The following is a 24,329-nucleotide window of genomic DNA, read 5'->3' on the forward strand; positions in this document are numbered from 1 at the left end:
ACAAGTGTTAAATTGCCCTGGTTCTCTGGCTATTTTCAGCACAACAGAGGGTACCAGGGTAAATAAAAACCCAGTAGGTGGTTAAAGCTCATCAAGGAGAAATCTTCACTCACAGTAACTTGACTAATTTATCATTTTTCTAGTAATAAAACACTTTGTTAGCCTCTCACATTCAACACTCACTAAGCTCCAATGTATCTTCCTCTCCAATTTCTTATGTTTCTATTCCCTTTCCTTCATTCTTATTAATGTTCTCTCTAAATTCTTTATCTTCATGACCTCAACCCTCTGTACAATCTTTTGCATTACCGTCAAAGCTATAGTCCTAAATATGTTGAAATATTTCATTCTAAACACCAAAACTTAAATGACTAGTTGGTGTATGAAGGTCAAACTCCTTATAATATCTACATACTACTTCCTCAATTCCCCAAATGTTTATTGATTATTTTAATAACTATCACCCATTGTTCCAGGCCAAAGCAATACAATAGCAAGCAAAAATAAACACAATGGCACTTTCAGGCTAATGTTGGAAACACATATGAATCAAATAGTTGAAAAAATTAGGTTCATCTAAGATAAAGTGCTATGGGAGTTTTTAATAGGAAAATCGGGCCTAATCAGGAAGATTGTCCTAAAGCTGTGGTACTTGATCTGAGAGCTTAAAGAGTATGAGTTACTCAAGGGAAGCAATGAAGAAAGAAATTTCCTGGCTGGAAGAGCCATCAGACTGTAATGCACACTAGACAAAGTCCCCCTTCAGCCCAGCCAGAGCTCTGAAGCAAAGATAGCTTGTTAGAGAAGTCCTGCATTGAGAGTAATGGCCCTCTCAACCACCTTCTTGCTCATCATTAGCCAGAGGCTGCCCCAAGAAGAGTGTAACCATGGCCTGGAAGCTAAAGCAGACCAGATGTTAACAGCTGAGGCTCTCATGTTCCTAATCTCTGGGCAGGGAGGTCTTCCCTGAAGAGGGATCTGAGCAATGCTTCCCCCTATCTACTACAATCCCCAATAACATACAATGCCAGAGAGCAGGAACAACATCTTAATAGCGTAATAGGTGCCTGTATAAACAGAAACAAAGGTTTAAACCACTTAAAAAAAAAATCCACTGTGTTGGTAACTGACAAGAATTCAAGTCTGAACCTGGATCTACATGATGCCAAAGTCCACCATCTTTTCACTGTTTAAATTCCCATATCATCTGAGCACCTACTTGGTGCCAAGCTCTGTCCTAGACGCCAGCCAGGGGGTGGGAGGTGGTGGATAGAGAATAAAACAGACAAAAATCCTGAGACATGAAGCTAAACATCCAGTCCCTCAAGATACTAAAATAACTTGCAGATACCAACCAACCATTGGCAGACATTCAGAGTCTCCGAAGAATAACAAATAGTGTAAGTAGAAGTTTAAGGTATTAAATATTCCAGTTTTCATGGGGGGGGGGTGGAATAAATGTAGTTAGACAGATAAGCGTGACTTCTTTTCATGAAATATTCTAGAATGCATTTTAAAACAGACAGCTAAAAACGCAAAAGATAATAATCATTAAGTAATAATAAGATTTCACCAAGAGTAAATCAGTTCTAGCTTATCTGCTTCCTATTGGTACAGAAAAAAAATAGGCAGTAAGGTCTTCTCTTAAAAAAATGTTAGAAAAGGACAGGTTTCTTAACTTTTGAAGAGTAGAAGTTGAGTATCAGCTGAAAAATAATATAGTGAATTAGGTTTACAGCTGGTGGTACCACTGTTCCCCAAGATATATATATTTAAGAAAAAGTGTCTCTACCTAGCAGAAGACTTCATGTAACAGGCTAAAAAATGTTGTTTCTGATCTTGTTCAATATCCTTATCCAAGTATAGTGAGTATAGAGGCGCCTGTGTAGCTCAGTCGGTTAAGTGTCCAAATCTTGATTTTGGCTCAGGTCATGATCTCATGGTTGTGAGATTGAGCCCCGAGTGAGGTTCCACACTGGGAATGGAGCCTGCTTAAGATTCTCTTTTTCCCCTCTCCTTATCCCCCTCCGTTGCTCACATTCACTCTCTCTCTCTCTCTCTCTCTCTCTCTCTCTCAGACACACACAAAAAGTTACATATATGTGTGTGTGTGTGTGTGTGTGTGTGTGTGTATACACACACACACACACACACACACACACACACACACATATATATATATATATATAATGAGTATAAGTTATGCTCACTACATAAACACCGAGTGGCACAGAGGCGGGAGGAATGACCAACCCATTAGGGAATAAAATAAAACCTCAAAACACTCAATATACTGGAATAATAAGCCCAATTGCAGGGAGTTAAATAAGTTTTCACATGGCTGCAAAAAGGAAATCAGTTTTCTTAATTCAGAATGGATAATGTCTGGTTTGGCAAAATTCTTGTGGAAAAAAAATTGCTTAAAAAATTTAGTTGACCACAAGTATAAGCTGAGGTGAGTCTATAATGTAAGTACTAAGACACCGTGTCCAAAGCTACGTTATTAAAAATACCATTGGCTCTGGGTCAGTGAGACAGGAATATTGAGTGCAAAGGGAAGAGCAAGATGCCTGAAAAGTTAGAATCCTACCCTTTCACAGACAAGGGAGAGAGTGCTCTCCCTAGATGCCTATATTTTAAAGAGATGACACTCAGCTCCTTGAACAACACATTCCTGAGTTGTAAAACTTGCAACATTTTAAAAACAAAGATGTACAATGGGGCGCCTGGGTGGCTCAGTTGGGTAAGCATCCAACTTTGGCTCAGGTCATGATCTCATGGTTCATGGGTTCAAGCGCCACATTGGGCTCAGTGCTGACAGCTCAGAGCCTGGAACCTGCTTCAGATTCTGTGTCTCCCTCTTTCTCTGCTCCTACCCCATTTGCACTCTGTCTCTGTCTCAAAAATAAAGAAACACTAAAAAGTTTTTTTCCAAAAAAAAAGATGTACATATAACTCAAAGGGACAGAGAAAAATTTTACAATTACAAACTTACAAAAGAAAATATTCTAAGAAAAGAGAGAAGGAACATCTCTTCCTTTATTCTTAGCAGGAAGAATTAAGCCTCATCTTTTATCTTTATTTATCCTTAAAGTTGGTTGGGAATTTACATATACACTTTCATGTAATTCCTCCCCTTTCATATTGTTCTCCTCTTTTTTTTTTTAAATTTCTGTAGGAAAAGTGGTTTATCACTAACTCACCTCTTAAATTCTTCTTTTTCCATAATATCCTGCTTTGAGGTAAGTAGGGGAACCTCACCTCTCACTCCGCTCACCCATTCCTCTGGGACCTAGAGCATTGCCTCCACAAGGAGTTGTTCTCCTTTGCCTGGGTGGCTACAGGCAGTGCAAAGGTGTGGTGTTCATAAGACTATTTGGTGATGGACGTGGCAACAATACATTGTTGCAGACCTAGCTCCACGGGTGACATGCTAGCTTGATGCCATTGTTTCCTTCCCCATGACATTCAGTGGGACAGAAGCAGCAACCCAGTGGTGGTGAGTGTGAAAATAACCATTGCTGGGAGCACCAGACCCTAGGTCTGGGGTAAGTTTGCTGAGAGCTGTGTAGGTTGGATTTCTTTGGGTGGAAAAAAAAAAAAAAAGCTTCAATGTTGACTCAACATTTACCCTTACTAAATTCAGAGCTTTCTCAGTTGATACAAATAAACTGATTTTTATTTCCTCATCAAGGGAAATTTCAGGGATTTACTTTCCTGCAATGATTAAACAAACAGGGAAGTAACAGAGGTAGGTTGAATATTGGAAAAACAAAAACAAAAACAAAAAACTATGTATTGACATCAACATCTGAATTTTAACAAAAATCTCTTCAAATAACTTCCTTTTTTTTGGTTCAAGGAACAGCATAAAAAGACAGTAAAAGTACCGCTTAGAGAATGCTTTCTCTTTATTAAGGATTGTATCTAGGTTTCTCTAAAATATATGATCTCATTAAACCCTTAGAATAACTCTGTGGAAGAAATGTTATTATTTCCCTTTTAAGGGTGAGGAAATTTAACTTTAAAGGACTTGAGCAACATGGCCAAGTACAAACAGTAATTGTGGAGGTCGGAGTCAAACCGAAAATTTTCTGTCTATATTACCTACTATATTAATTACCTTCAGGAAATCTTGCTTTGGATAAAAAACAACCCACAATGGAATGAGTGACAGGTATAAATCATTCAAATGCTTAAAAGGAATTCATACTCCTTTTCTACAATTAAAAAAAAGTGTTCGAATCAACTTTTAATGGTTTATTCTGTTTTCGTGTAGGTCAATTACCTTTTGTGGGCAAAAGCAGCTCCTCTGGAAACCACCCACAGTTATGTGAAGACTCTGCTTCACTTGTCAGGAGAACAGGTTCCCGCTGTGCTGACATGGGCATGCACATACTGATTACCTCAAATCTCTGTGACTGGCTCTTCGAAAAGTGACGAAAATAGGAAAGATCTCATTTTTCCGCCCTAGCTGAATCACCTGGAAAGCTTTTACACAATACTATGCTGGGACCCACTCCAAATCAATAATATCAGAAAATGTGGGTATGGATTGTAGGCATCACTATTTTTAAAAATCTCTTCAGCTTTTGCAGCCAACGTTGAGAATTTTAGATAACATAAATAAATAGCTGCATGATGGATGAGGTCTTTTTTAGTACTCACAATGTGTAATTCCACGAACAGCTCAACTACCTCTTGTACTATTTCATTTGTCAGGATAAATTTACTGAGTGCTTATTATGAACCTGACAGTGTACCAAACAGGGAAGATGTAAAGATCAAATTGCCCTGGTCACCAGGATAACTCACATTCCAGAAGAAATGTATGACTATCTATTAGTATCGTAGCAGAGGAAAAAATTTTACTCTACATTTCTGGATTCTTTGGCTATAGTTTAAATTGACCTTAAAAAAAGTCTGTAGTTTGGGGCGCCTGGGTGGCGCAGTCGGCTAAGCGTCCGACTTCAGCCAGGTCACGATCTCACGGTCCGTGAGTTCGAGCCCCGCGTCAGGCTCTGGGCTGATGGCTCAGAACCTGGAGCCTGTTTCCGATTCTGTGTCTCCCTCTCTCTCTGCCTCTCCCCCGTTCATGCTCTGTCTCTCTCTGTCCCAAAAATAAATAAACGTTGAAAAAAAAATTAAAAAAAAAAAAGTCTGTAGTTTAAATTGACCTAAAACAAATTAAAAGAGAAAAACAGGGGCGCCTGGGCGGCTCAGTTGTTAAGCATCTGACTTTGGATCAGATCACGATCTCACAGTTTATGAGTTTGTGCCCTGCATAGGGCTCTGTGCTGACAGCTTGGAGCCTGTAGCCTGCTTCAGATTCTGTGTCTCCCTCTCTCTCTGCCCCTCCCTGCTTGCACTCTCTCTCTCTCTTTCTTTCAAAAATAAACATTAAAAAAATCTTTTTAAGAGAAAAACAAATTTAATTACAGACATATGAGGGCCCCATAACACTCTGGGTCCCATAGACAGTCAAGCAATTGAGGCTTATATGCCATCATCCTGAGGTAGAGGTCTGAGACTTCAAAGAGGGGGAAGAAAATTCATAGGATGATGGGAAAAGCAAATGTTTGGTAAACAAATGTTTATAATACCATGGAAAGACAGTGGGACATACAAAAGAATTAGATCTCTTGGCCTTGTGGAGCCCTGGTTTACAACACCTAGCCTATAAACTTTGTAATTATCTCTAGTGATAGTTTCTTCCTGGACCAAGCCCTCTACTTAAATCTTTTTAGGCCTTGAAGGAGGGAGGTAAAAGTTCTTCCTGAGTCTTTTGGGCCTTCGTTGACTTCAGCTCAAAGTAATCCACATGTCAAAGTGGCACATTTTAGGGCCATCTGCCCCGAACCTCATCAGTATGGTTGGCCCTTGAAAAACACGGGAGTTAGTGGTGCCATAACTTTTTGACTCCTCGGACTCAACTACAGGTAGCCTACTGTTGACCAGAAGTCTTACCAATAATATAAACAATCAGTTAACACATATTTTGTATGTAATGGTGTATTCTTGTAAGAATACCTGATTGTTTTCTTAATTTTTTCACTATTTCTAGGCTATGCAGCTCCTCTGCAAGGTTTTTTTTTCAAGTTGTCACAAATCTCCAAAAAGTTTTCCAGTATATTTATTGGAAAAAAAGTCTGCATATAAGTGGACCCATGTTCAAATATGTGTTGTTCAAGGGTGAACTATATACTGGGTAAATCCTATGATTGCTCATTTTTCACTGGACTGTATCAGATAAGACCCTGGAGGTCCTCACATCTAGATATCCACTTCAAATAATTGTTCTGCTGTCTACAGACAGCATTCTTTCTTCATATCTTCTCACATTGATTTTTTTTTAACTAAATTAAATTTATTTTTTTTTTAATTTTTTTTTTCAACGTTTATTTATTTTTGGGACAGAGAGAGACAGAGCATGAACGGGGGAGGGGCAGAGAGAGAGGGAGACACAGAATCAGAAACAGGCTCCAGGCTCTGAGCCATCAGCCCAGAGCCTGACGCGGGGCTCGAACTCATGGACCGCGAGATTGTGACCTGGCTGAAGTCGGACGCTTAACCGACTGCGCCACCCAGGCACCCCTTAACTAAATTAAATTTAAAAACATTTTTTTAATGTTTGTTTATTTTTGACGGAGTGCAAGCAGGGGAGGGGCAGAGAGAGAGGGAGACACAGAATCCAAAGCAGGCTCCAGGCTCTGAGCTGTCAACACAGCGCCCAACATGGGGCTTGAACCCCAGAGCCAGGAGATCATGACCTGAACCCAAGTTGGATGTTTAACCCACTGAGACACCCAGGTGCCCCTAAATTAAATTAATTTAACAATTTACTTTTCTGCATTTGGATGAGTGATAAATTAACATTTTTTAAAAAATAGCAATAATAATGTAAAAAAAAAAAATTAACCACAAACTCTGCTTGAATTGGCAGGTATTTAGAGGTCATCTGATCCAGTTTTCCCACCAATGAACACATTAGTAAAGTGATTTGTCCAAGGTCATACTTATGGCCTGTTATTGTTATTGACAGAGCCCAGCTGTTCTGATGTCAGTTCAGTGATCATTCCATTCCATTCATCGTTCAGGACATTCAGGCAGGTAATAGATCTTTTGCTTAACTATCAGAAAATGTGGAATGGTGAGTTCTGTTTGCTTGATGGCAACCATCATACTCTTTGTCTTAATCATAATAAATATAAGACAATTCAGCATTGTTTGAAAAGCCACTTCTTTGCAGACATTCATTTGACCTTGAGTATTCAGTCCCTATAATTTTAAATACAGTAACACTTTAAATAAAGGAGGAAATATTACAGACGATTGTCTTTTCTGATGGGTTTTTTGTTATGCATTTCATCTCACTAAATTGGTAATGAAAATTCTCTTTTTATTCAAATATATATTGAAGAGTGATTTGTTATTATGAATAAATGTTATAAATATGAACACTATTCTTTTGCAAAAATGTCTTTTTTCCAACTTTATTAAGATACAATTGTCATATTATATTGTGTAAGTTTAAAGTGTACAATAGGTTGATTTGATATACTCCATATATTGAGGAATGATTAACATAATAGCATTAATTAACATCTCCCTCACCTCATAGAATTACCATTTGTTTTTTGTGGTGGGAACACGTAAGATGTACTCTCTTAGCCACTTTAAAGTGTGCACTACAGTATCGTTAACTATAGCCACCGTGTAGGACATTACATCCCCAAGATTTATTTGTCTTCTAACTGGAAGCTTATACCTTTTGAGCATCTTCACCCATTAACATTTTTGATATGATAAAATTATAGAAATAGAGAACAGATTAGTTGTTGACAGGGTTAAAGAACGGGGTGGGAGCAAGAGGGAAGTAGATATATTTATAAAAGGGCAACCTGAGAGATCCTTATGATGGAAATGTTCTGTATCTTAACTGTATCAATGTAATATCCTGGTTGTGACGTTCGAGTATAACTTTGCAAGATATTACCATTGCAGGAAGCTGGGTAAAGTGCCTATTATTTCTTACAATTCCATGTAAAATTACAATTATTAAACACACACACACACACACACACACACACACACACATATATATATATATATATATATATATATATATATATATTTGTTTTAAGTGAGAAGTTCCTCTAAGCAAACAAAAATAAAAACTACTTGCACCTTCTCATGTTATCTACACAATTTCTCAAATCACTAATAAAATTCCAGTAAGACATATGCAGCCATAGAAAACTCAGATGAAATACATTGGGACTAAGAGTAGTTAGATGGATAAGCAGGAATGAAGAAGGTGGCAATAGTTCCAAGTTACAAAGCACAGATCAAATAATCCCATCGACATAACCAGTGAACTGTTACGACGACTAGGAGGCCAATACAGCACTCAGTGACCCAGTCCGGATACTGCAACCTTGACTAATGCAAAGCAATGTTCTTTTTTGTTTTGAATCGATTTCTTTTGAAATCACAAATATAAATGATTCTGTTACTCGAAGCTGGCACAAAATAAATTTACACAGTATGAGGAATCAATTAAATTTAGTATTAGTGTTTTGTAAAATTAAGCATATGTAGGAAAACAAATTTTGTGACTATTGTCATGATTTTTGTTTGCTTTATCTGAGTTTATGTTGCTAAAGGCACTTAGGAGAAGTAGGCATGTGGGACTCAATGCTACTCAATTTAGACTAGTGAAGTTTGCAATTAATTTAATTCTAACTAGTTAAGTTAGAAGAATTTGACTAGTTAAGTTTGCAATGTTTAAATTCTTAAGAGATTTATCTTTATAAGACATTAGTTTTTTTAACTATGTAAGAATATTAAATATTTAGAGGAATAACTTAATATATACTTTAAGTTAACTACATTAAATATCAAAGCAAACATAAAAATTCAAAAGCCCTTTGGATGGTTAAGATTTCAGAAATATGGCTAAGCCAAGGCCAGCACTCCTACTTGCTAAGGGATCAATTCTAAGATTCTGGGGAACTCCTTTAAGGACTAACGATCTCACACAAAATCAATAATTTGTAATTCTTCACGTACTAGCAGTTCAGAACCAGCACAGCACCTGGCATGAAGCAACTGCTCAATAAAAGTTGGTAGAGTGACTTATTTTTTCTGTATTATAGTCATATAATGTAGCTGAACTCCTTATTCTGAACCAGAATTTACAAATGCGATTTCTGGAAAAGGTATCATTGCCATGAATGGCCATGCTAGGACTATTATACATTTGCAATCCCCTAAGTGGTAGTGAGATCAATAGTTACCCTTGTGACAAAAATGTAAAAGAGAAAACAATCAGCTTCATTCTGATATTGCCCAGTTGAACTGCAGTCCTGCAGTATTGTTAATCTAATACGATAATTAACTCTGAGCAGGGCCTCCCATGCTGGTAATTGGGAGTGAGTAAGCTCATCGCACAGCTATGCATGAGTCTAGGCAACTCCTAGAAGCGTTCACTGCACAAATTGCAGAGACAGGAGAGACTGAACCCTCAGCGGGAGGTTGGAGGTAAGAAAAAGGATCCAGAAAAAAAAGTATGAAAATTTTAACAAGGAGTTTAGACCAGAGCCAAATAAAGTAAGTAATGTGAGACTGTAACTGTTTAAGTCCAACGATCAAAAGTTGGATGTGAGATGCCCTCACACTCGTCTAAAACGTAGATGAGCATTGGAAAAGACTCTGAATGTCTGATGGAAAGAGACAAAGATGAAATTATTGTGAATTTGTGCACATCTTCCTCTTAAATTGGAAGTGCTAACTTTTAACATGCTTGGAGTTGTTCTGGGGGCAGAATCCAAGAGTAAAGTCTTCTGAAGCCTTCAACCGCCTCACCCCCTAAATTTATATTTTCTGGCAAAGGACAGCAAAATTTACATGAAATAAATCTGGAGGAACTGGAAGAGAAGCTTTCTGTCTTCTGGCAGCTAGAAGATAAATTCTAGCTTATTTACCTTGCATTATGAGACAGTTACAGATGTATTACAGCTCTTCTCAATCACTTAGTTACGAGCTTATTAACTTTCCTAACAGCTGTAGTCATATCTCACTATTTGAGAGAGGCGATGTGTTAGTGATTAAATGACTTAATAAACAATCTGTCACTTTTCATGTTTCATAAACCTGAGCATATTTACGAAGGACAAGGAGGTAGATTCCTTAACGCATTTGATATAAAGCTTGTGAGAGTTAGGAAAGGATAATTTCAGGGTATCTCAGATGCCTTTCCTGATTTACATTTAATCTCTGATAAAGCAGGAAAAAATTAGACCCATTTAGAAAATAGGTCCCATATTTGCTATTGAGCAACAAGACAAACAAGAAGTCAGATACATTCATATTCATATCACATATACACACGCATGTGCACATATTATTTAAAGTTCTAGAAGTGCAAAAGCGATCATTTTTAGCCAAGAGGAAACTGGCTAGCCCCAACTGTTCAAATCCCAGCTTTGCCATGTTATTTGCTACCTGTGACCCTGGGCAGGTTACTGTGATTCTGTTTTCTTCTCCACATGATATGGGTGGTAATAGTACTTACCTCTTAGACTTGTTGGGAAGTCATTAAAATTATTTTAAAACACTTGGAAAAGAATACTTAGAACCGGAATTTAGAAAGCACACAACAAGTAGTAACAAGTTGTTTTCTTTTTTTTTTTCTTTCTAATCAAAGGTGAGACCAAAATTAACTTTGTTAGGCAAACCAACCCATAAGTAAATTTACTATTAATTTGTGTCCATTGGGGAGATGATTTATTTGGAGTGTCCTTGGTGCCATTTTGCTATGTCTCTTCAGTGGATGAATTAGGGCAAGAAGGAGAACTGAATCTGCTCTTTCTAATTATCAGGGAATTAGTAGAGGAGTCTACTTTCCTGCCCCAGAATATCCGGTGGTATAAAGTTAAGAGGAAAAATAATTTTCTGCTTTCATACTGTTTGTAAATTAGTTCCTTACAAATCTGTTAATTTTGCTGCAACATTTTTAACGGTAAAAGGGCGGGGTGGGGAGGGGGAATCTTACTTTGGGAGCAGGAGTTCTCTCTTCCTTCCTTCCACAGCTGAACTTAGTTCATACAGAATAGCTGAAAGAGTGAGTCCTTGAATTATGAGAGCGCCTTGCACTTAAAGGACATTTTCTTTCCTGCAGCATGATAGCAATTTTAAATCTGGCTTCAATGAATACATCATAGAATCTCAAGGGTCTAAATTAAGCTGATTGTTAGTTTGAATATGAAAAAATACAAGAGCATTAATCATACGGACTACTTCCCAAAAACTCTGCAACTGAGTTATGAAAGCTCTACTGGATCTCCTTGTGTTGCTATCATTTTCCACCCAGTGTGTGGTCAGTACATCACTTGAAGCACAAAATTCTTCACCCTGGTCATTGCAGAGTCTGCGACATGAATGCCAATGTAGGAAAAAAAGAATCTAAATAACACCGCAAAGTGTCACGTTGAACAAAACCTTGAAGAGTGTAAAACTAAATCTTGAGAGTCTGATTATAAGAGAAGATGCCTGTTTTTTAAAGTCAGCTTAAGATCATCATGTTTTTTGCATTCACCTACATTTGGCAGAATTCCTGATAAATCTCTCACTCATTTCTCTATTGCTTACTTGTATGTATGTATGTTTTAGAAAGAGCATGTGAGCAGAGAGAGGCAGAGGGAGGGAGGGAGAGAGAGAGAGAGAGAAAGAGAGAGAGAGAGACAGAGAGAGAGAGAGAATCTCAAGCAGGCTCCATATCAGTCCCACAACCCTGGGATCATGACCTGAGCGAAAATCAAGTATCAGTCACTCAACCTATTGAGCCATCCAGCGGCCCCACTTAGTTGTTATTTTTAAAGATCCAGGCTAATTTATGAAACACAAATTTTACATACTTCCTCAGACCCCCTCAGTGATGGCAGCCTCCTGACACTGGCTCACCACTGATGCTGCCATGTTGAATAGAGTATGCTGTGATCCTCTCAGTCCTCCTGGGGCCAACCAGTTCCAAATCTGATGCAACTCCCCATCACAAGAAAGGACTTGATAGTCTGAGTGTCTACAAAAATAGCCAAATGATGCATCACAGAATATACGGGAGTTCCCTGCCACTATGGTTAAACTTTGACTTACGGGAAGCAAAAAAGTTAGTGAGGCAACTAAGTTCTTTCTCCTTCCTCCGTCCAATAGACACCCAAAGTCATAGTCTTTATCATTGATAAGATTTCTCCTTGTCATCCTCCAGAGAAGCCCCGTGTCCAGCAATGCTCTTGCTAAGAAGCTGCTATGTCTCTGTGCAGGGGGCCATGAAGTGGTAGCGGGTGTGGCCATGCATTCCTGTGGCTTCCCCTCTTTCATTGCCTCACTCATTTTTCCTCACCTATGCTGCACTGGGCTGGGTTTCACCTTTGACCTTGCTGCATTATTACTTTTATCATTGCCTCAGGCTCTCTTATCTAGGCAATGACAGTTATATTTTTCTTGTATTTCAAGATAGGGAGACTGATCACTTTACTCTTTTTATCTTCCTGCAGAAAATTGTTACTTTGGGGGATTAAGAACCCTAGCATTCTAAATTAAAGTGTGCTGAAATATTGTTATGAGCAATAAGAGCAAATAACTTGATGGCGAAAAAAGGAAAACATAATTAATGTCTACTTTCACCCTATTGGGAGACCAAGATAATTCAGAGCAGAGCAACGCACCTACTTATAAATACTCTTAGCAGGAAAGAAAAATACAATTTCTTTAACAAGGCCCATGACTTTTACTTTTTCCAAGAAACATTAGAAGAGGCTGGCCCCTGGGAGTCAGAAGGATGGTTGTTAAGGCAAGCATAATTAGGCATAGTGCATAGAATCGACTCAGGAAAGGCTGAAATAAAACATGTGGCTCTAAAGGAGAGCAAAGACTTTTTACAAGAGATAATAAACCCAATTTCCTGGTTGAGCTCAGGCTCATAAACCTTCACGAGTTTGTTAGTTTTTTTGTTTATGTGTTTGTTTTTGTTTATCTCTGGTTTGTTTCTTGGGAAAGGAATGTGATGGGATTTGCAACCCTCCATCCTAGACTCCACTCCTTGGAGCAAGGAGGAGATTCTCTACGTGCTCCTTCACCTCCTACCCCCTCATCTCAACAGAAAGGACCTATAACATGGCAGCCCAACAATTACCTTTTAAAGTATCTCGAATATATTATTTAAAACTTTTTTTACTATTTGTTTATTTTTGAGAGAGAGACAGAGAGAGTGAGAGGGGGAAAGGACAGAGAGGGGAGACACAGACTCTGAAGCACGCTCCAGGTTCTGGGCTGTCAGCACAGAGCCTGAACTGTGAGATCATGGCCTGGGCTGAAGTCAGATGCTTAACCCACGGAGCCACTGAGTCGCATCTAAAATATATTCCTCTAAATAAAATAACTAAGTATACCTTGACCACCAACTCTCATTTTTAACTTCACACAAACTGTAATGAATCTCACAGAAGAGCATGAGGAAAACCCCTCTGATTTTCAGGTCCGCTGTTTTATTTGTATTTATCTAACAGGCAGTGATTCGACTTTAGATAAGAAATGGGCTTGAAGGATGGGAGAATATGCCACCCCAAAATATGCCACTTTGGAATAAGGATTATTTTGAGCTAAAGGCACTTAAAACTCAGCAGATACAAAAAGGCTGTTCTAATTTCCCTCTTCTTCCTAAAAGCAGGAGATTAAAAAGTCCCAGGTGAAAGACACCCTCTCCGTACCGAGAGGATAAGAACATTCTTTGATGGTGAGTCAAAGCTGAGAGAATTCTGTACAGATTTTGTTAAAACAATTCGTATCTTCCTTTGGCCTCCCCATTTATTTTAGTCTCCTTTTCACAATTGTCTCTCTTTGTTAAACGTAGTATAACAAAGGTGTCCCTACTCCTTTGGGTCCTCATTTCCTTGTGAGGGCACCTGTGTCAGGTAAAATTTACATACATTTGTAAGCTTTTCTCCTGTTAATCTGTCTTATGTCTGTGAATTCCTGGGCCCAGCTGAAACACCCTAAGAAGGGCGGGGTAAAATTGTGCCTTCCCTACAGTCTCCACATCCCTTTACCTTCTCCACAGCATGTTTTGACTCCTCCTCTGCTATTGCTTGGGGCAGAATCAGGGGCAACAGATGCTACTGTGATCAATTGGAGTCCCGGCAGCTGATCTGCATAGAGGAGGTAATCAGCTGACACAGGATGCAGCAATCAACTAAATGTTCTTTTCCAATTCTGCGTGGGCTGTTTAAGACTAAGGATTATTTCATGGTTCCAGACTGACTAGAGAAACAACAGTGATGTAAAAGGAGATAGTTTATGTTTTCACGTAAAAACAAAAAGTGTTTATGACCCCCCTAAATGATAAATACACGGTCTTCATTCTACTGTTGCAGCTGATACTTTTCCTTTTGAAAATTTGTCTTACTGTGGCTTTAGAAAGACTCTTCTCCCCTGTGTGTTTCTCCTTTGTTTGCATTCATTTCACCCAGTAAATACTAATTTTCTCTAGGATTCTAAACTCAACTCTGTTTAAATAATGTAGATGTAGAGCCTGGCATAATGTCTATAGGCCATAAATAAGGTCTTTCCTTCCTTTGTCTTCAGAGTCCCCCTCTCACCCTTTGTGGCCTTATTCACCATCAGCAATTCAATGCCCATCTCCAGCAGGAGCCTGCAAATCTGTCTCCAATCCTGAAACCTCTACAAAGGCCCAGGTCCACGTAGATAAATGTTTTCAGTCACTTCCTCAAATTTTTCAGTCATTTCAAAGTCAACTTCTACCGAACTGAAAATTTTTATCACCACTCTCTAAAAATGGTTCCCTCTCTTATGCTTCCTATAGCTGTCTAAGTTATCATAATTATTTGCCGCTAACACTGAAAATATTTTTATCCTCTTAGAGTTTCTCATTTCATCTTTCTTCTATTTTCCCTGCTCCTAGTCTATTCTACTCCCCATAATTTCTCACTAGGACAATGGCATCTAACACTTGTCCCTGCTTCCTGTGTCCTTCAACACCAGTATATCCATCCCTGTGCATCAGAATTATATGTTTATAATCCTTTCCATATCATTGTACACATCTTCTCTGAAGTCATCTACAGCTCTAGCTCATTGCCAATTGTACTAGATCTCTATTTACTGTCCTTGATATATCCGTGTTGCAGCACCATTGTTGATACAATGTCTTCTGCCTGAAATTCTACCCTTCTGACTTGATAAAATCCATATCACCCTTTAAACCTTCACTCAAATTCCTTCTTTTCACTGAAATTCACTTTGCTCAGACATGTTTCACCCCTGCTTTCTCTATATTCCTGTAGGAATTCATCAAACTTTTTAAAGATTTTAACAAATGTGTATGATTAATGAGTGTACTTCAGTCTTCAATTCATCAACAGCTTGAGGTTTGTGATTACAACCTTTACTATACCATATCACTGGCCTATTTATATATACAAATCTCCCTTTCCTGTATATGTCTGCTTCTTGAGAAAAGGGGTGAAATCCTTGACACCTTCTTACACTCTGTGTCTACCACCAGTATCTTGCTTATAGAAAGATAATTGTATCTTTCTCAATAAGCTTCATTGCACAAGAATTGAAATTAGGTAGTTTGAACTTTTGTGTGAGTATCTCACTTATTTTTTGATCATTCTTCTTTATTGTTTAATTGCATATCTGTCACTACTGACAATTGGGAAAAAGACCCAGCCTTTCCAGTTCACATGAGATACAACTGAAAATGATGAATATTGGGGGAAAAGAAGAGTTAAGATGGCAGAGCAGCATGGAGACCCTCAGCTTGTCTCATCCCTGAAACGCAGCTAGATCAGCACCAAAACATTTTTCACACCTAGGAGATTGCTATGAGGATGAATACAACGATCTGCATAACTTGAGCCACAGAACTCAGCAGGGACACAGTGTGGAGGGGTGAACTGGGGGAGAGAGAAGCTGTGGAGGGTAGGAACCTGTTTTTGTGGAGAGGACAAAGAAAGGGGGAGAGTGCAGTGCATTGGGAGAGTGCAGGAGAAACATTCCCCCAAAAGTAGCTGGAAAGAAAGAGGGAGAAAGAATGAAAACACTCGCAGGGAAATGAACAAGAAATCTGTTTCTCAAAACCACTGACAGGAAGAAAGGTATCCTTCAACACCAGCAGAATTAATACAAACAGTGGATTGCAGAGTCTGATGTTTTGGAGCTCAAGTGCCTGGTGCCGGTGAGGAAGCAGAGTGAATCCCCAGAAGCAGGCAGCAGGGTCTGAGGGGTCCGTGTGCCACATGGAAGAAGTGGTTCCCTTGCTTGGTAGTGGTTCCCCTGCTTGGAGAACATTTGGTAGAGCCCATATGGCCTCCCAACAGGCAAAAGTCCCAGCAGATCCCAGAGACCAGCCTCGGTTGCTGATATTGGGACCAAGACGCCAGAATGTGGTGAAATCTGGCCTTGGCTGTGTGTTGTGATTCGCCATGATCTCTGAAGCTCTGCCACTGCATGGTCACATGAACGTTTTCCAGGGCAAGTTCAGCGAGACTCTCCTCCAGAGAGTCAGCATGGGTCTGAGCTATACGGGTCTCCGAAGCTTGAGGTTTTGAAACACAGCCCCATCTGAGGTAAAACTCTGGAGGGAGGTGCTGCAGGCCGATGGCTTGGACACCGACAGGGTAGAGGCGGGGAGTGGATGGAGGCCTGAGACAAAGGAGGGGTGCTTGATCGCGAGTTGGTCAGAGCACAAAATACCTGTGCCAGAGATTAGGGAACTGGGTGAAGCCATTACCACCTCTTCCCCACACGCTCAGGTGTACCACATTGATCCACCCCTGTAACCTAAGCAGTGCCACAAGGTGGACAATGGAGCCATTACATCAAGCCCCACCCAACTGCACCCTCCAAGCACATCCCCTAGAAGACCAACAGGAGTCCCTCCACCTGCTTAGTAGACAGACTATAGAGTGCTTCCTAGTTTGAGTTCTAGGTGAAAGTGGTTATAACTTCATCCAGCTTTCTTTCTGTTTGCTGGTTCATCTATTCTTTTTGTTTGTCTTTCTTTTCTTTTTCTTACATAAAGAAAGAGAAAATTTTATTTTTATTTTATTTTTTTAATATTTTATTTTTTCATTATTTTTTACTTTACTTTTAAAATGTTTTTATTCGACTTCACTTTCTTTATTCTATTCTATTCTATTTTATTATATATTTTTTAATTTTTTAACCTTTTTTCTTTATTTTCTTTCCCTTTTTTCTCCATTCCATCAAGCTTCTTTCAACAAGCAGACCAAAACACAACTAGGATCCAGCTTCCTTTATTTGATTTTTAAAAATTGAATAGGAAGAAATGACAGCCAGGGCTTAATCAACACAGATATAAGCAAGATGTCTGAACTAAACTTTAGAACCATGATAATAAGAATACTTGCCAGAATTGAAAAAAGCATAGAATCTCTTTGTGCAGAATAAAAAAAAATAAAAAAATAAAAAAGAAGTAAAATCTAGTCAGGATGAGATTAAAAATGTTATAACTGAGATGCAATCTCGAATGGATGCCATGACAGCAAGGCAGTGAATCAGCAATGTAGAAGACAAAATTATGGGGAATAATGAAGCAGAAAAAAAGAGGGAAACAAATGCAAAAGAGCATGATACAAGACTTAGAGAACTCAGTGACTTATTAAAAAGGAATAACATCCGAATCATAAAAGTCCCAGGAGATGAAGAGAGAGAAAAAGGGCAGAGGGTCTATATGAGCAAATTATAAGAGAAAACTTTCTGGGGAAGGACACAGACATCAAAATCCAAGAATCATAGATAACTCCAATCAGATCCAACAAAAAGTGGCCATCAGCAAGGCATATCATAGTCAATTCACAAAATACACAGGCAAGAATTATGCAAGTAGCAAAGGAAAAAAGGCCCTTAACCTATAAGGAACACAGAAGAGGTTCTCAGCAGATCTATCCATAGAAACTTGGCAGGCCTGGGGCGCCTGGGTGGCGCAGTCAGTTAAGCGGCCGACTTCAGCCAGGTCACGATCTCGCGGTCCGTGAGTTCGAGCCCCGCATCGGGCTCTGGGCTGATAGCTCAGAGCCTGGAGCCTGTTTCCGATTCTGTGTCTCCCTCTCTCTCTGCCCCTCCCCCGTTCATGCTCTGTCTCTCTCTGTCCCAAAAAAATAAATAAACGTTAAAAAAAGAAACTTGGCAGGCCAGAAAGCAGTGGCAGCATATATTCAACGTGCTGAATCAGAAAAATATACAGCCAAAAATTCTTTATCCAGCAAGTCTGACATTGAAAATAGAAGGAGAGGTGAAGAGTTTCCTAGACAAAAACCAAAGGAGTTCATGACCACTAAACAAGAAATTCTAAGGGAGACCCTTTGAGTGGAGAAAAGACAAAACGAAACAAAAAAGACCAAAAGCAACAAAAACTAGAAAGGACCAGAGAACGTCACCAGAAACACCAGCTCAACAGGCAACACAATGGTGCTAAATTCATATCTTTTAGTATTCACTCTAAATGTCAATGTACTAAACACTCCAATCAAAAGACGCAGGGTATCAGAATGCAAAAGAAAACATACCCATCTATATGCTGCTTACCAGAGACCCATTTTAGACCTAAAGACACACGCAGATTGAAAGTAAAGGGATGGAGAATCATCTATCATGCTAATGGATGGCAAAAGAAAGCTGGAGTTGCTATACTCATATTAGACAAACTAGATTTTAAAATAAAGACTGGAACAAGAGATGAAGAAGGGCATAATATCATAATTAAGAGATCTATCCACCAGGAAGATCTAACAATTGGAAATATTTATGTCCCCAACATGAAACACCCAAATATATGAATCAATTAATCACAAACATAAAAAAACTCATTGATAATAACATAATAGTAGACGATTTCAACACCCCACTTACAACAATGAACAGATCATCTAAACAGAAGATCAACAAGGAAACAATGACTCTGAATGACACACTGGACTGGATGGACCTAACGGATATATTTAGAACATTTCATCCTAAAGTAGCAGAATACACATTCTTCCCAAGTGCACATGGAACATTCTCCAGAACAGATCATATACTAGGGCACAAATCAGCCTTCAACAAGTACAAAAAGCTCAAGATCATACCATACATATTTTCAGACCACAACACCATGAAACTCAAAATCAACCACAAGAAAAAAAATGGGAAAGACAATGAATACTTGGAGAGAGTAAAGAGCATGCTAGCAAAGAATGAATGGGAGGGCACCTGGGTGGCTCAGTCTGTTAAGCATCTGACTCCAGCTTAGCTCATGATCTCATGGATCATGGATTCAAGTTCCAGATGGGGCTCTGTGCTGACAGCTCAAAGCCTGGAGCCTGCTTCGGATTCTGTGTCTCCCTCTCTTTCTGCCCCTCCCCTGCTCATGCTCTGTCTATCTCTATCTCTCAACATTAAATAATTGTTATTTTTTTTAAAGAATTAATGCGTTAGCCAAGAAATTAAAGAGGAATATTGATGGAAAATACTGATAAAAGTAATTAAATAATTATTTTCTCTTAATTAGAAGATAGGGTAAAAATGCTTTCTTGAGATGATTTCCTCTTTTATTTTTTTATTTGATGAACTAGAGTAAAACCTCACAGTTAAAATGTTATCTATTTGCTTACTTACTTGATTTTATTAGTTTCTTTTAATATGCCAAATACAACACATAGTGTTTCTTATTGGCGGGTTATAGCATGCAAAGTGAAATAAGACATTGCCTCTACCCCCAAGATATTTATAGGCTAGTGCAGACTAGACATGTAAATAATTAACAACAAAAGCCAAATTAATCAAGTGATAAATAGAGGTATAGACAGTGCTGTGAAAGAACAAAATAGGAAAAATTAGTTTATACTGAGACCAAGAGTGATGTCACCAAGATAGTGGCATAGGTTGTTTCTGACCTAACTCTCCCTCACAAGAACAACTAACAGCTACTCAAGAACAAACCACCCTGAGAGAATCCTAGAATATAGGGGTGAGGCTGAAGTATCCCTGTACCACAGAGAAGAAAACAACATTAGAAGGGTAAGAGAAGTGGCTATAAATTGACCTCATTGCCCCTCTCCCCAGCCAGCAGAGTACCACGTGGAGAGGTCTCCACTGAGCCTTTGGTTCCTCCAGTGGGAAAAGAAAACCCTGAGTGGACAACCAGAATCCCCACCACCACCAGCATTTTGTATTGCTTTGCAAGAACCCATACTCTGATCCCACACCTTTGAAATTTCAGGGAAATCTGTGGGGCTCAGCCACAGGGAATCTGACTGTGATGGAGAAGGGGAAAGGGCTTGAAGACTGACTTCATACCAGCAATACTCAGGTAGTAATACCAACCATCAGCTTTGCTCATCTGCAAAACAAAGTTAGGAGCACACATTGACCAAGGAACACAGGTGGGTACAGATCTGCCTGATACAAATCCTCAAATAAGGAGTTTTTCTGGCAATAGAGCCTGGGTTTTCATGCCTGAGCAAGGAACCGAATCACAGCCCCACCTGTTCTGTAGAGTATCTTCTGGCCACATCTGACCAGAAGGGTTAGAGACAAATCTTGGAAGCTGTGAGGCCCAGGGGCACTTGAGCCAAGAGGTGGGCAAGAAAGACTGATCACCTGCAGAGCAAAGCCAGAATCAGGTACAGAGTGTTCCCATGCTATGCACAGGCCAGGGATGATGTATAGCCAAGGCTGAGGGTAGCTTCCAACTCCTCCTAACTGGAGACACTGCTTAGGAATATGAGAGTAGCCAGAAGTGACTTTCCTCCCCCTGCACAGGCAAAAGAGCTAAGATAATAGCCTCAACCACTGTGGAGAGTGTGTTCTGGCCCCATCTGACTAGAAGAGCTGGTAAAAACACCTGGAAGCTGAGCTGCTGATACGTGAGCTACGAGGGGATAGAGCTAACCACTTCCAGAGCAAAGCCCGTGGCCCTGTTTGGTGAGGGAACTTGGAGGGCAAGTCAGCTTGAGTTAAGACAACAAGAGCTTTACCAGCTCTAAAGCTGCTTCTGCGGAACCAAAGTAGGGAATTTAATTCATAGTCCCACTCATTGTTGAATACAGCCTTCAGCCTGCTCAACTAGGACACCTAACCAGAGCATGTGAGAAGCTGCATAGCCCTTTCAACAACCCTAAGTAAAGTAGCACATGAACAGAGAGCACAGCCCATGGCTTCCTCCTTCTATGGAGCAAAACTAGTGGCCTCACCTGACCAGGTAATTTACCATTCTGATTTGGGTCCTCAAACAACAAACAGTATAGGTTCTGGGTCCCATCCAGCTGCCCTGCCAGGGCAGGGATACTAAGTCACAGCCCCATCTACTACTGAATATAGTACCTAATCCCAACCACATAGCAAACCTGACCAGAGAATCCAGGCAACTGTGAAGCCCATCCTTCAGCCTCCTTGAGTAGGGAACCAAGCTAGCAGTCCCATCCAACTATTTCAGCCAGTGCCACACTCTCTCATCCCCTACCCTCAGAGCTTGAAACAGTTGCCTCACCCAAAATCGGACCATAATGGCAGGCCCCACCTACCCAAGGACATTACCAGTAGACACACCCAGAAACTAATAGATGACTGGTGAAAAGCTATCTCTGCCAAAGGAAATCTGTAAAGTCTGGAACAGGAGCCCAATTATTCAAATATGCAGGTACAAATGTAAGGATTATGAAAATCAGGTAAATATGACACCAAAAGTATAATAATATGTTATTAGGTACACAATATTTTTTTAAGTTTTTTAATTTATTTATTTTAGAGAGAGAGAGAAAGTGTGTGCAAGCAGGGGAGGGGCAAAGACAGAGGGCAACAGAGGAGGATCTGAAGCAACTCTGTGAGGAGAGCTGAGAACCCAATGTGGGCCTCAAACTCATGAATCACGAGATCATGACCTGAGCCAAAGGCAGATGCTTAACTAAGTGAGCCACCCAGGTGCCCCCACAATTTTTTTTAAGTCATGTAAATTTTAATAGTAATAACATAGAATATGAGTGAGAAGAAATACAAGTGCAAATTTTATGAATTCTATTGAACTTAAGTTGTTATCAGTTTAAATAAGATATTAAAATTTAAGACATTTTGTGTAAGCCTCATGGTAAACACAAGGGGAAAATCCTGTAGTTATTACACAAAAGAACATGATAAAGAAGTCAAAGCATGCTAATGTGAAAAAACATCAACACACAAAAAAAGACAGCAGGGTAAGAAACAATGAACAATGGATCTACAAAACAGCCAGAAAACAATTAATAATATAGCAATAATAAGTCCTTAACCTATCAGTAAGTACTTTAAAAAAAAAAGTATTAAATTATTCAGTTGAAAGAGAATAGCTGAATGGATTAAAGAAAAAAAAAAAAAAAAAGTCAAGATCCAATAATATGCTGCCTACAAGAGATTTAGTTAGTCCTTAAAGATACACATAGGCTGAGAGCTAAGGAATGAAAAAAGATATTTTAAGCAAATGGTAACCAAAAGAAGCAGAGTAGCTATACTTACATCGGACAAAATAGACTTTAAATAAAAAATGGTAAAAGGATACAAAGGTCACCATATAATAATAACTGGGTCAATACATAAAGAAGATATAACAATTGTAAATATTTATGTCCTCAATATTGAGGCACCTAAATATATAAATCAAAACTTAATAGCGCTAAAAGGAGAAATAAACAGTAATAAAATAAAAGTTGAGGTCTTTACTCATTCTCAATAACAGATCATGCAGACAGAGAATCAATAATGAAACAGTGGTTTTGAACAACACTTTAGACCAAAGGGACCTAACAGACATATATAGAACATCCTATCCAACAACAGCAGAATACATATTCTTCTCAAGCATATATGGAACAATTTTTTTTAGGATAAACTATGCCTTAGGCCACAAAACAAGCCTTAGCAAATTCAAGAAGATTTAAATCATATCAAATATCTTTTCTAACCACAATGACATGAAACTATTAAAACAAGAGGAAAGTTGGAAAATTCATGAAATGAAACACATGGAAATGAAACAACACTCTTCTAAACAATTAATGGATCAAAGAAGAAATTAAATTTGGGGGTAAATATCTGGAAAGTTTTTAATGAAAATGGAAACACAACATACCAGAACTTGTAGGATGCAGCAAAATCAGTTCTAAGATGGGAGTTCATAGTGATAAACACCTACATAAAAATCAAGATCTCAAATAAACAACCTAAGTCTACACCTTAAGGAACTAGGAGGAAAAAAAAGATACAGAGAGAACAAACTGAGCCCAAAGTTAGCAGGAGAAAGGAAATACAGAAAAACAATAGAAAAGATGAACCAAACTATGATTTGGTTCTTTGAAAAAATAAGTGACAAATCTTCATTAGAAAACTCAAGGAAACAAGATAAAGAACCCAAATCAACAAAATTATAAATGAAAAAGTTGATATTAGAACTAGTAACACAAAAATTCAAAGGATTGTAAGAGACCTATGAACAATTTTATGCCAACAAACTGAACAACCTGGAAAAAAAAAATTTCTTTTTAATCTTAAAAACAAACAATTTACTAAAACTGAATCAGGAAGAAATAAAAAATCTCAATAGACCACTTACTAGTAAAAAGATTGAATCAGTAATAAAAAAATCTCCCAGGGGCGCCTGGGTGACTCAGTCAGTTAGGCATCCGACTTCAGCTCAGGTCATGATCTTGCAGTCTGTTAGTTTGAACCCTGTGTCCAGCTCTGTGCTGACAGCTCAGAGCCTGGAGCCTGCTTCTGATTCTGTGTCTCCCTCTCTCTCTGCCCCTCCCCTACTCATGTTCTGTCTTTCTCTCTCAGAAATAAATAAAAACATTTTTAAAAAATCTCCCAAAGAAGGAAAGCTCAGGGCCAGATGGCTTCACAGGTGAATTTTACCAAAAATGTAAAGAAGAATTAACACCAATCTTTCTCAAAGTCTTACCAAAAAATGAAGAGGAAGGAATGCTACCAAACTCATTTTAGGAAGTCAATATTATCCTGATCCCCAAACCAGAAATCTACCAAAAACAAAAATAAAAACAAAAAACAAACAAAAAACTATAGACCAATATCCTGATGAATATAGATGTAAAAATTCTCAACAAAATACTAACAAATTGAATTCAACAGCACATTAAAAGATTATTCATCATGATCAGGTGGAATTTATCCCTGGGATGCAAGAATGGTTCAACATTTGCAAATCAATCAATGTAATACATTACATTAATAGAATGAGAGAAGAAAATCATTTA

At 38.8% G+C, this 24,329-nt stretch overlaps 1 pseudogene; it reads left to right on the forward strand.

The window, feature by feature from the left end:
- The first annotated feature begins 21,241 nt into the window (after window positions 1-21,241).
- The window catches only part of LOC112862773 (protein ZAR1-like pseudogene), a 52,281-nt pseudogene continuing 49,193 nt past the window's right edge, over window positions 21,242-24,329 (forward strand).

Source organism: Puma concolor, chromosome B2 (assembly GCF_028749965.1).
Source record: "Puma concolor isolate L17-30 chromosome B2, mPumCon1.1.hap2, whole genome shotgun sequence".
In the NCBI taxonomy this organism is placed as follows: domain Eukaryota; kingdom Metazoa; phylum Chordata; class Mammalia; order Carnivora; family Felidae; genus Puma; species Puma concolor.